Below are 14,000 nucleotides of genomic sequence, written 5' to 3' on the forward strand. Positions count from 1 at the left end.
ACTTTTTTCTTTTATCATTGCAATCCATGTATTATAGCTACCAGGAAGTATGTAGCAGAATATAATCGGTATATCTAGATTATACATATTTTAGGATTTTCATGGTTGATTTCATTGTAAAAAAAAAAAAGGAAAAGATTACTAAGTCTTCCCCAGCAATGCAATGTAGCTTTGAAATGAATTCCAGTTATCAAGTGTTCTTTTCCATAACTGGCTGGAGGCTGATAACTATTATTAGAGCAGTAATGTATCCTGTTATTGAATAGTTATCATATACTTACGTTATAATGCTGACAACAATACAATGAGGGAAATATATTTATAAAGAGGCTAGGAAAATATACTATATGGACTTTGACAGTAGTTTCCTAATGACAGTAACCTGACACCCACTAGTATTGGTTCTAACCAGTAAGCATGCCATCTTTATGTACTCTTACAAGAGTGTTTGAATGTTGATCTTCGACTGTCTATTGCTTTTCATTTCTTAATTTCAACTGAAAGCTAATGTTGTTGATATCCAGTTTCTTTTCATTACTGGTGTACTGGGTCTTGCTTGTCTGTAGGGCTTGCAGAAGTGAAAGAACTAAATGGATTTAAAAAAAAACACACACACACACACACACTTGTACACTCTTCTCACCTTCCCTTTTAAGGCATCGTGTGCTAGCCAGCAGGAAACATGAAACACCAGTATCCCTCGTGGTAAGGTTTACCCACCACCCCATAGTGGCCCCTGTTCTATCAGTTTCATCAGTTCTGCAACAGAACCGGCAGGATTCTCCACAGATGATAAGGCGTCTGCTGCTCACATTGTAGTTGAACCAAGACACAGCTCTCTTTCTCTCACTGTTAACCCATGTCCAACTAAATGGAAAAAATGTGCATTGGCATACACAGGGGCCAATACGTTGCACAGCTGTAAACAGGTTCACAGACAGCTCCTCTTATGTCTATGCGTTCTTTCCTATAGTGATGAACATCATGCGTTGCACATGGGATTCATTATGAGAATTCACTGTTTGTTATGATATCAATTAACGTGCCAAAGGTTATGGAGACTGATTGGATTACGTTATAGCTTAATTGCCTTTTTTGGGGATTCTCCTCTTGTTATTGCGAGTGCTCAGAACCACAGCTGAACGGGAACAGACTTTGAAATGCCGTGGCACAGTTCCAGCTGAAGCTTCTTGTAATATCATGCTTAACTGCTCTCGCTATCGTTTCTTTTAAACGAGGAAAGATGGGGAACAGCAACAGAAATGGCAAAGTGTATCGGCCTGTTGTTCTTGAATCACAACTCTGTCAGTTCTTTCACTCTTTCCAAAAGGCTCTCCAGGACCACGCAGTGATGAATGACGCTGTTTTCGTGATCTGACAACGTGACATTCCGGGTAACAAAATGCGTAGAAACGAATGTAATGGGCTGTTTCCTCCAACAAATGAGCCTTTTACTCATAAACATCTTCACACATTGGCATTTAGAAGGCCCGATAATAGAATGCAGATTGTATAGTCTCAGTTTAGGAAACAAAGCCCAACCTCCCATGTTGTTTCGTAAGAGCATTAAAAGATTTACATGTGCACACGTGTCACATGGGCATTAAGTTTTACACACAAAAAAAGTCAGCCAAAACAGTCCCCCCCCCCCCAATGAATGCTTACTGCAAGGCTTAGGATAGGATAGCTGATAGGTCTGATCTCAGCTTCACCAGCCAGAGCAGAGTTGTGGGCAATTCTCAGTTTTAATCAAATGGAAAACCATAGCTACTCTCTTATTGGTCTCAGTTTTTCTAGGCTTTCCTATCAGAGACCAATGACAGGGAGGGCAACGTGTGTCAACAGAAATTATTTTACATGAATATGACAGTTTCATTGTGAATAAGGGTGTCTCCTGATGTTCAATGTTGCCACTCTGAACCTGATAGCCAAATATCCAAGATTCTGTGGATTTCCTTCCCCAGAGTGGATCCCTTGTTGTAATGGATTCTGCCCACCTCAGAAAAACTCCCAGTAATCTCACTGAAGGTATGGTTTCGAAATACTGTTTCCCTGCCTGAATGTATTGAATAGAATGTCAACCCTTTGAGAATTAATTAGCTTATTAGGAAATACTGGGCCGCGAGCTGTATCCACGGTGACCGGTCGCTGCCACATTTGAATGTCTCCTTTTATGTGGGGCCTTCTTTGGACACGCCGGCCGAAGGTAATCATCTGCTCTCCTTAATCTCAGTGTTCCCTGCCTTCCCTGCCTTCCCTGCCTTAGTGATGTCTGCTGCCCCCTGGAGGCCAGTGATCAAGACATGAGAAAAAGTCAGAAAGAACACAACCACAGTAGCCCTGTTGCTGTTGGCTGTACTTCCAGACATCAGAGCTTAATATCAGTAATTGTGTTTGTGTTACTTAAATCGTTTTTTAGAAGCTCTTAAGAAGCTTATCTCTGTTCATAGAGAGTCACACTGCCACAGTAAGGTACTAAGATGGTATTGAGTTCCTATGACCATCTCCACAAAGCTATTGGAGGAAAGAGAAGGCAAAAAAATCAAGTCTGAGAAAAGTTTTCCCAGTGCAGCTCATGAAAGATCCATCACGCTCTGTTCTTGGACCAGCGTGAGCAGTGGACGTGCCATACGGGGTTCAGGAGGAAATGTCCAACGGCATTTCAAACAATCAAGTCAGATCTGAGTGATTTGTCATGTCGATGTTTTTTCTTTCTTTCTTCTTTCTTCTTCTGTTCTTTGGGAGTTTCACATTCTGTGCCTTTCCCAACTTTAAATATTTGCGGAGAGCGAGTCTGCAAAACATCAAATTCTGTTAATGTTGTAAAACATTGATATGTCGCCTCAGTGCACAGCTCTCTCAGCCGTGAAAGCACTTTCGTCCATGTGCAAAAGCTCAGGGGTGATGTCAGAGCTGCCAATCAAGCACCTGACACAATTTAATTAGCAAAATATGTACATTACATTACACCACAGTCATTTATTTCAGAATTGTATGGTACCTCTCATAAAAAAAAGCATTAAGTTAAGCTTTGAAGGCTGAAGAAGAGATAACTTTATGAAAGAGGTGTGTGCCATATCATGAGAGGCAGTGTGTAATAACAAGGGTCAGAGTTATAGACCACACCATGACAGCTGGGATTTTTTTTTTAAACCTCAAGCGCTTGCGCGCTTGGTGTATGATTGAGACCAGATTCAGTACAGTCACGAGGCACTGAACAAGGAATACGAACAACTCGGGTAAACAACGACAAAATCCCAAGCGTTGTTTGTTGTTGACTACTGACGTGAATCACAAGTACTTGATCCGTAAACTGTCTGTGTGTTGTGAACGTTTCTGCTCCGTGAGATATATGGGCACGGTGATGGACTCCAATCCCTTATCATTGTTTTGTCTAGACAGACCCTTTCTGTAAATCACGTGCTTTAATTTATTGCCATGCCATGCAGTCTGCGACGTTGGTGGTATTTAGTACAAACAGATGCCCTGAGCACATGCAGCGTTCATGCTATTCGTTATGACACCACGTCGAGCTGAAACGTCTGTAGCCACAAGATGGTGGTGTGGGGCTGTGGAAACGGCCCGTTGACGAGCAGTGCAGTGTCTCCTGTGTGCGTCTCTGTTGTCCTGCTCTTGCTCCTGCTGTGTGTTGCCTGTTGAACTTTCAAACAAAATGTGGAGATTCCAGGGGATTAATCCGTCCAGACCCTAAACCAGTCCCAACAAGCTGCACGCACACTTTGAAGATACAACACTGTTCATCCTCATAGCATGGTACATGAAGACGAAGATAATGATGATGATGATGATGAATATGCGCTGTATGAAATTGAGAGGCGAGTAAACCTAGTCAGAGGATCCTAAAAAGAGTGGACTGTCAGTTTTAAATCATCAAATCTAATCTTTTTGGCTCTAAAATGAAGACTCATTTAACCATCAGGTGCTTCTTCAGTTCATAGCTGTCACCCCAACCTTAACCTGACCTTGAACCCAGTTTGAGAGGCTGTCTTTTAATAAGATAAAGACCCCGTGACAAGTGTCTTTTTTTACTACTTACTTACCCTGTCAAAGTGGTGCAAGTGACCAAAGAAATGAGTCTGGTTGTGTACTGTTATGATAAAAATATGAACCTTTCTGAATACAATTTCAGTCTCGTTTTTCGTTCTTTCAATAACCCCTCCACTCTGTGGTTCTTGGCCCAAACCCCTGACAAATGCACTGTCATGTTCATAAATCAAGTCGTAATAATTTGTTGGAAATACTTGCACTGTTTTTTGAGCCACGTTGTGTCCAGTCTGGAGAAGATGGCCGTGTTTGGATTGCAGGTTGCCCCTCTCGGCGGGGCCGTTTTCTTTGGACGGTGGATGTGGATGGGATTTATGAAGAGCGTCTGTATTCTGAGCAGATCCATATCAGCCCCAGGGGCCCGGTCCGAGTGGGCCCGGCGAGGTTGGCCCACGTGTGGAAACGCTCGGCCTTCACTGGGGGACCAGGACTTTTTCCGTAATTCGCTCCATACCTCACACACGCACACACACTCACACTCGCTCCATACCTCACACACGCACACGCACACACACACACTCGCTCCATACCACGCACACGCACACACACACACACACTCGCTCCATACCTCACACACGCACAAGCACATAACTAGGCCCAGAGGTATATGAATGAGCAAGGTGCTGAATAGACTACCGCCTATTTTTGTAAGGGGGGCGGGGTGTGGACAGACACAAGTGGTATATTTGGGGGGGGGGGGGTTGTTGAGTGGGCTGTGCTGTCAGGAGGTCATGGTCCAAAAAGCCATTTCTTTGAGTTTTGAATGAGTTTGTTTATGTCTGGGATACAGGCAGTATAGTCTGTCAAACCACAGCTCCACAATATCGCCGTACAGTATATTACCATGCTGATATGGTCTTACAGTCTAGTCTGTCAGAGCATAGTTCCCATATCAGAACTGACCCAAATTCACCTTTTATTTCGTACAAAGCAACCTATAGCATGTGTTTCAAATGCTCACTAGAGGCATGTACAGTATGCACACCTATGTGAAGTTACATGCAGTAATGAAACTATACTGTATGACAAATCTGTATATATTTTAGCACATATCATATAGCAAATATGTATACCGGTATATGTTAGCATATATCAAATTATACCTATCATATAGCAAATCTGTATATATGTTAGCATATATCAAATCATACATATCATATAGCAAATCTGTATATATGTTAGCAGTAGAAAAGTGAGTAAAGTGAATCCACTGTACACACACCAAGGAACTCAGAATTATCCAGGGATGGCTATTCGTTCAAAGAAGGATAAGGAAGGATTTTCATGTGGTAGCTGGAACACGCACAATCATACTCATCAATTTTGTCATTGCAAATAAAGAAATCTCAGGTTCAAAGACCCCCCCCCCGCCCAAGCAGATTGTTTAAACCGAATCAAAAGTCTCCTGAGGTGCCTTTGTGAGAAACCATTAATTGCTCCACAGTTTTCCCAGCAGGAGAGTACAGCATGACTTGGCACTGCCGTCCCGTTGCCCTTAACTGCTGTTAGACGACACGCAAGAATGAGCTCCACAAGTGGGTGTGGTTTTCCCAAAGGATGAGGTCAACTCTGCCCATGCACTCCGTCTGTGCATGTGTGTGCGTGTGTGCAATGGTGTGTGTGTCCGTGCATGTGTGTGCAATGGTGTGTACATTCGGATAAATAAACATCCTTGGCAAAATATATGCAAACGGCTGCACAAAACAGTCTTTTAGAAGAAGAAATTAGACGAGGAAGGCGAGATTTAAAAAAGTGTGAGTGTTGAAAACAGTCAGCTGTTGTTGTTGGTACAGCGTTGGCAGTGCACAGGCGGCGCTCTGAAGCACTGACGAGGCCTGAGACCGCGGGCCTGGCAGGCTGGCCATACTCGGCCCATTCTTCTGGGTGGTAAGGTGATACACAGGAGGAAAGGCCAGCGGTTTGCCAGACCCGACCACAGGCTTGCATGTTTAATGCCAGCTCAGGATGCAGTAGGGGCCGGGGGGGGGGGGGGGGAGGAGCTGTTTGGGGTGGGGGTAGCGTCTGTGTCCAGGGTGGTGGGGGTGCATGCCACTGGTTCTTAGGTGAAGGCCTGCCAAGGCTGTGGGGCGGTGGGGGTGGAGAGGGCTGGGACAGGCCCCAGGCCTCACAGTTGTTTTTATGGCTTTTGGGAAAATAAATAAAAGTTCCCACTGGATCGACAAAATGGCGGAAGACACGCTCCCCAGGACAGGTGTATCAGTCCAGCTTCTCCACTGCTCTCCGCAACGCTGATGGAGTTCTGGCAATTTTGCTCTCATGAGGTCAGTCCTTAGTTACTGTGGTCAAGTGGATGTCTAGATTTCCATCTGTCAGATCAGGTCAGATATCCTCCAGAAGTCCTTCTCAGCTTGCTTTCCCCCACATGTTCTGAAAGTGTGCGCCTTATCACCCTTTCCTTTCCTCTTGACAAATTGCAATTACCACAAAAAAAAAAAAATTCCCAAGGAAAATGGCTTCCAGTTGGCCCCTCCGAGGGCACCCCCTGTAACGTGCCCGAGACAGCTAAAGTGCCCCAAGACCATGATGCCAGATGGGGGAAATCTTCTCAAGCACGACTCCTGGTCTCACCACGGCGTGCAGAGAGAGAGAGAGAGAGAGAGAGAGAGAGAGATGACTCCATGCCTCTCTCAACCAGGCCTGGAGAGCGTGCGTAGCCTTCTGTCACAGCGATGATCAGCACCGATGATCGAGCAAGTTTTTATATCTGATTTTCTGCAGAGCATCAACCTGTGGTGGCCAAGCCCCGAGGTCAGAGTAATGGCAGCTTCTTCTTCATCATCTGTCTGTGGACCTGCAGTGCAGCACACAAAGAAGCTCCCATTTTGCCTTCAGGCACTCACCATTCCAGTGACGAAGGGGACGGGAGTTGTTAAATGTCTGCTTGACGCAAAAGCAATCTAATTCTAAGCAACTGTGACAGAAACGGACAAGAGGGCAGCAGCATATTTAGTTCTCAGCATATTTACTTCTCAATGAAAAGAGTCTTGCTGTGAAACCGATTGTGTAATAAAGTCTCCTGGGGTGTGCCGTCCCAACATGAAGAAGCACTCTAATCATTACCATCGATGCAATATGTTGCAAATAACCACAGCCTTTGCCAAAGGCCAAAGGGATAGGATCGAACTCTGTTGACCATGCCGGTCTAGTGATGCTGAGGGCTTAACACAGAGAAGGGAATGGAGCGGTCAGCTTGTTCTCAGACTGCAGATCACCACACCAGTTGTGTTTCATACGTCTGAGAGCTCCAGTGGAGACCAGATCCTATTATCTTTACATTTACATTTACATTTAGTCATTTAGCAGACGCTTTTGTCCAAAGCGACGTACAAGGGAGAGAACAGTCAAGCTAAGAGCAATAAAAAACATGGTGTAACAATAAATACTACTTTACATAAGAATTAGAAAAACGACCTAGAAAGAAAAAAGAAGTGCAGGAATGTAACTGCTGAGGTGCAAGTTAAGCGCTAGTCAAGGTGCCAGTTAGGAAGGGAGGTGCTCTCTGAAGAGTTGGGTCTTCAAAAGCTTCTTGAAGGTAGAGAGGGACGCCCCTGCTCTGGTAGTACTAGGCAGTTCGTTCCAGCAACGTGGAACTACAAATGAGAATAGTCTGGATTGCTGTGCTTGCACAGACGGCAGTGCCAAACGACGCTCACTAGATGAGCGCAGCGTCCTGGGTGTAACATTTGCCCTTACAAGAGCATTTAGGTAGGTGGGAGCAGAACCAGCAAGCACTCTGTAGGCAAGCATAAGTGACTTGAACTTAATGCGAGCAGCTACCGGCAGCCAGTGGAGCTCAATGAGTAGCGGGGTGACGTGTGCCCTTTTCGGTTGGTTGAACACCAGACGCACCGCCGCATTCTGGATCATCTGTAGTGGTTTCACCACGCAAGCCGGCAGGCCCGTTAGGAGGGCGTTGCAGTATTCAAGGCGGGAACTCACCAAGGTTTGCACCAGCAGCTGGGTGGCATACTGGGTTAGGTATGGGCTGATTTTGCGGATGTTGTATAGCGCAAAGCGGCACAACCTGGAGACAGAGGCGATGTGGGCCGTGAAGGTCAGTTGGTCATCAATAATGACCCCCAGGTTTCTTGCTGTTTTGGATGGAAATCTGGAAATCTGGAATTATCTGGCATGCAGCACAGGATCTGGGGAAGAAACACAATGCTTCTTGCAGTGACAAGAATCCAGGCCCTCGCAAAAGCTTTTTTATGAAGTGATTGGATACATTTGATAGAGCGCACACCAGAACAGACCTGTCCAATGGCACACCAGAACAGACCTGTCCCATGGCACCAAGCCACTCTCAAGGCATGCCATTTTAAGGCATGGTACACCGTGCTCGTACCCCTCTACGCCACACACCTGGGGACAGACACACACACACACACACACACACACACACACACACACACACCGAAACACATCTGGGCGTGCACACACAGACACACACATACATGCACATTAGCACACACACGCACACACACTTGGGTGTGCACACACAAAGAGATACACACACTCATACATGCATACACACACAAGCACACACAAACACACCTGGGCGTTCTCACACACACACAAACACACACACACACACATACACATGCAAACACATACACACACACACACACAAACACACACACATCCCTGCGAAGATGCCCCTCGGCCTCAGCGACACACACAGCTGCTCAGTCAAAACAACAAGACCCCTGTCCAAGTCATCTGCTGGTCGCTTTGAGTGGAGTTCCAGGGCCTGAGTCAGTGCTTGGCCCACAGCAGAGCAGCCGGAGGCTGGCGGACGGGGGACTGACAGTGAAACGGGGCTTTCGCCACACGGCATGTGTTTCCCCGAGCGTCAGATTGATTAGTACTGTCTGCTCCATTAAGGAACGTTGTCCAGACTTTGGTTAATTGGGACATGGTGGAGAAGCCTTTTGGGATGGAAGTTGGGATGGACTGCCCCTAGTTACAATTTGAAGATTGACAGTTTCATGGGGTGACAAGGACAAGATATTACAATTCCTACAGTCGATGTTAGAAAATGTTTAATAAGATATAGCACATAGAGAAATAGCCTAAAACGTTTTAAAGTTTTTTGTCACGTTTCTGAATTTAGGCCTTGCTGTTGTGGAGACAGTTCAAGTTATTGACATATTAGAGCTTTGTGGATTATATGGATGTTGCTTTGTTTTCACTGTATTGACGATTGTAAAAGCATTGGCTTTTGACAGAAACATTACGGACGAGGGCAGTTATTTTTCTCTCTGGATGCTTTGAGCTTTGAGCCCTGGAAACTGTCAGTGTCATGACAATGAGCTTATTATGGGCTTCTCCATGTCGAGCACTAATGTCTCTCTGTCCGTCTTGCCAGTTTTGCCCACAGCAGTCCTGGAGTTGGCCAGCTGCTGGCTTTCCACTGCTCTCTCATTCACCCAGCACCTCTCATTTGGAAGTAATTGGAAGCACCTGGAATTATCATGAATCATGGGACCATTTAACAAAATATTAACAAGGATTATTGGCAATGACGTAAAAAAAAGGGAGGCTTGAGGAGGAGAGGCTGTCTGTCAAAAATGCGCACACACACACACACACACAGACACACACACACACACACACACACACACACACACACCCAAGTGTGTCGGGAGAGTTTTGCAGAGACGAGCAAAGAAAACATCCAGCCACCCCCGGCTCTGTCCCCTGAAGACAGAAGAAGAAAGCACATCATATTATTCTGTCAGTATTCCGTCAATATTCATCAATGTCCTTGACCTGGTGTGATAAAGAGATGGTCTGTAAGTGTGTGTGCATGTGTGTGTGTGTGTGTGTGTGTGTGTGTGTGTGTGTGTGTGTGTGTGTGTGTGTGTGTGTGTGTGTGTGTGTGTCACATTATGATGATCTCCGCAACGATGTGCAGATGTAACAAACAGATTTTCTAATAGATGTTGGGGTAACAGCTATGGAAATTCCAGGATGTTCTTGCCTCTCACGAGTCAGTGGCAAAGCATATCTTGATATCTTGTGGCGCTTCTGCCGTTATTCCTTATCCAAACAAATACTTTCCGTGATATGCAATCACACCACCGACAAAAGGCCAACATGTCTGCTTCATCTCCGTTCTCTAGCAAGACCACTCTTCCCCATGTCAAATCAATTCCTTTGGATGCCTGGATGATACAATCCCAAAACAACCTTTCACTTTTATTTCCTCTTTTTCTTTGGTGGAACAAAGTTTGGGTGAGGGCTACAGAGTCCAACACGCGCGCGCGCACACACACACACACACACACACACACACACACACACACACACACACACATACACACACACACACACAGGCGCACGCGCACATGGCGAAAATTATATAATGAGGATGTTTGAGGTTTAAGCAATGTAAACTTGGTGAGTAGGAATGTGGCTTACACACACACACACACACACACATACACACGTGCAAGCACAAACACATACACACACAAAAACACACAAACACACACACATACACACACACACAAACACACACATACACACACACACACACACATACACATGTGCAAGCACAAACACACAAACACACAAACACACAAGTGCTTGGTTCCCGTAATAGCCAACCTGGTCTCTACAATGTCAACCATGCTTAACCTGAAGCCTTTCCCGCTCCTGTCCCCGTGCGTGGCAGGGCACCAGACCTCCGTCTTACCCATGTGTGCTGCAATGTGCCTGAGGAGCAGCCAGTCCCTCGGCCGCCCCACTCTCCTCCAACCCCACGTCTCAGAGTGCTGCACTGGACAGCGGGGGGATCATGTGATCCGCAGTCACGTTTCCACACAGCCTGCCAGACGGCACCGTACCTCTACACGGCACAGAGGGGGATCTGGCGAGGGCCCGGGACAGATAAAAGCCAGGAGAAGCGCTTTGTGCACCCGAAATATGTATCTGCCTTTAATGGTCTTCAGGAGGACGGGAAAGCCATTGAGTCGTAACCCCCTGTTGATTCACTGTCAGTAAAGGTGAATGGACGCCACACAAAAATGAGTGGCAAGTATATGGCTCAATATAAAATCCTACGAGTTAAAGTCGATAACAACATTTTAGTTTTTTTCTCCTGTAAAAATGATTAATGCCTCTACTTCAAAGAGTAAGTCCTAAATGATGAGCAGGGGCTTTCAAGCGTACCTAAAAACAAACAGCCCTAAGAACCAATACTCATGCCACGGTTGTGGTGGGAAAGGACTTTGCATGCCATGTTTTAACAGCGTTGGCTTCGTCGGCGCCTTTGTTTCCGGCACATTCTGTTCGAGGATAATTCAAGCCTCCCAAATGAGCACTGACCCTTGGAGCCAGGAAGTTTAGGATCGGCCTAACCCCCTCGCCATGGAAACCCGAGACAAGAGGAAACTGATTCAGCATAAGCTGAGCACAAACATAAAACGACACCTCCGTCGCCCACCGCGCACAAGGAGCACAAAATCAAAATCTATCAGATTCGAGAGCAAATGCTGTGATGGGTCCCTTGATAACAGCATGCCCATCAGATGGTGCTTTGAAACCTGCAGTGCTCTGAGCCAATAGGAATGGACTTGAACTGACCTGTCTTTGGCGGTGCCCCCATCTTAAAACATACAGAGCCTCCACCCACATGTCTTACCATTTTCATAAATAAGGGTGGAGTGGAATCCACACAAAGGAACACAAATTCCTTGAAATGCATTAAAATAATCATACAATCATATTATTTTTCCCGGAAACCACCGAACAACCATTCATGTGCATTGAGGAGCTCATAATATGGGAATGCTCTCTTTATTTCTGTGTAATCTGCTGATATGTAGCAGCCGACCCCTTGAACCCATTCATAAAGGGACTCGTTCCTTGACAGTTCCGTGAAAAACTAAAGACGTCTCCTTCTTAATGATCTCAACGTTTTTTAAGCTCATTCAAGTCTTTTCTCTTCTGAGCAGGACTCGAGAAGTCCTGACACACTGGAAGTTAACAGAGACGGCATATTCAGTCAGCCATAATTTAGTTTGGCCCACTTTCCGCTTGCCTCATGTTAAAAGCCTCACTCTGGAGCTGTTATTATTGTAAGACTATCTCAGGTCACACGACTTAAATGCTGGTTAAATTCTTGACCTTTTGCCCCCCCGCCCCCCCACCATCTCCCCCTTTGGTTCTTTCCATTATTGTAGTAAATTATGAAGACATCCAAAGCACGAGCGGAATGGACAAGAGCATCCTGGCGGCCGTTTAAAAACGACTCCACAGATAATTTATAGGTTTTCTCAAAACACGGTGTGTCTCTTCTTGCTGTCATGCCTGACCACCGCTAAGGTGCCTTTTGTGGTTAACATAATCACACAAATTAAGGTCGCGGGACCTCCGAGGGCCATTTTCGTGTCCAGGATGATCGATAGCTTAAATGGGCCGACATTTACGCTGACGGGTCTAACAATGCCACCCCCTCACCCCACTGGCGATGCTTCTAGAAGATTCAGTCTGAGCAGAAGATGTTGTTTTTCAGCTGCACACAATTTCTCTCTCTCTCTCTCTCTCTCTGTCTCTCTCTCTCTCTCTCTCTCTCTCTCTCTCTCTCTCTCTTTTGTCATTAAATAATCTGAATCATAACAGCTCCATTGTGCTGTGGGATGTTGCTCAGTTGGGAATGAAACCTCTGTTGTGTGAAGGTCGAGTGAACTCCACATGGACCCTAAGGGGAGAAGTGTGTGTGCACCTACTTTTTTTTCTCCGTCAAGGTCACATTCTCTGTGCATGGCACACCTCACCGTCTCCCTGCCATCCCACAACAATCCCTCACCCAGACTTATCCATACGCGACTGCATGCTTACACCAGTACACCACCTTATTGGCAGATCTCTACTGAGATGCTTGGATAATGAAAAATGTGCTCATGTGCGCTGGATATCACATTGCAGCGCTGACAGTCTACAACGAAGGGGTTAATCCGGTTATGATCACATAGGCCTGGACCGAAATGTATCAGATTAAAGGGGTCACGTTACGTCGGTGACATGTGCTGGAATGTAAGGTATTCCTCTTTTGGGCTTTGCGGATCAACACAGCATGTGGGGGTGACAGGGCAGGCCACTCAAACTGGGATCTAAGCGACCTGCTTGGGTTCATGGGTGTCAGGGGGTCAGAGGTTAAACATATTTGTGTAGAGGACGTGTCTATATACACCGCATTCACCTTCAAAAATCCCCCACTGCTTGAGTTAAAGGGCCCTAATTTCATTGATGGGCAGCGCAACATGCAAAGTCTGCCGCGCATGACCTAAAGCAAATGTCATGAGCAGGATTCCAAGCGCAAACCTGGGTGGATCAGGACAATACTGGGATGTGTCCATGCACAGACGTGGGAGTTCCATGCATAAATAAGTTCCTTCATGGCAAAACTTTTTCCTTGAAACTTCTAAACGATTTCATGTCTCTTGCACAAGAACCTCTCCTCTGGCGTAAACCACTCTGTTCGTTACTGGAAATGTTTTGTTTGCTCTTTTGTAGAACAATTTAGAGCTCAAAGACAGACAGAAAAAGTCATTCTCAAGAGAAAAGTGTGATGGTTTTTGGCCAGTCAAAAGTGCACTGGAGAGAACGTTCAAAACCCATTTTCACCGCCATCTTTTCATGTGAGCAAATGTTCTCTAATTACCCATCTCAACTCGGGAGAAAATGGGTAAAAAAGGGAAAGCAAGAAAGAAAGAATGGAAAAAAAGGAAGAAAGAATGAAAGAAAGAAGTAAGAAATTAGAAAGTAATACTTTTGAACTCCTGCCCAGATTTGGAGCGGTACGTTTTGCATTCAAGCCTGTCTGTCGCTGAATCAGTGCCCTACAGCTCCAGCAGGCAGGAGGAAACTTGAAAACTCATTTAAATGAAAATCTCTGAAATCTCCCA

This window comes from Clupea harengus, chromosome 15 (genome assembly GCF_900700415.2).
Source record: "Clupea harengus chromosome 15, Ch_v2.0.2, whole genome shotgun sequence".
Classification (NCBI taxonomy): Eukaryota; Metazoa; Chordata; class Actinopteri; order Clupeiformes; family Clupeidae; genus Clupea; species Clupea harengus.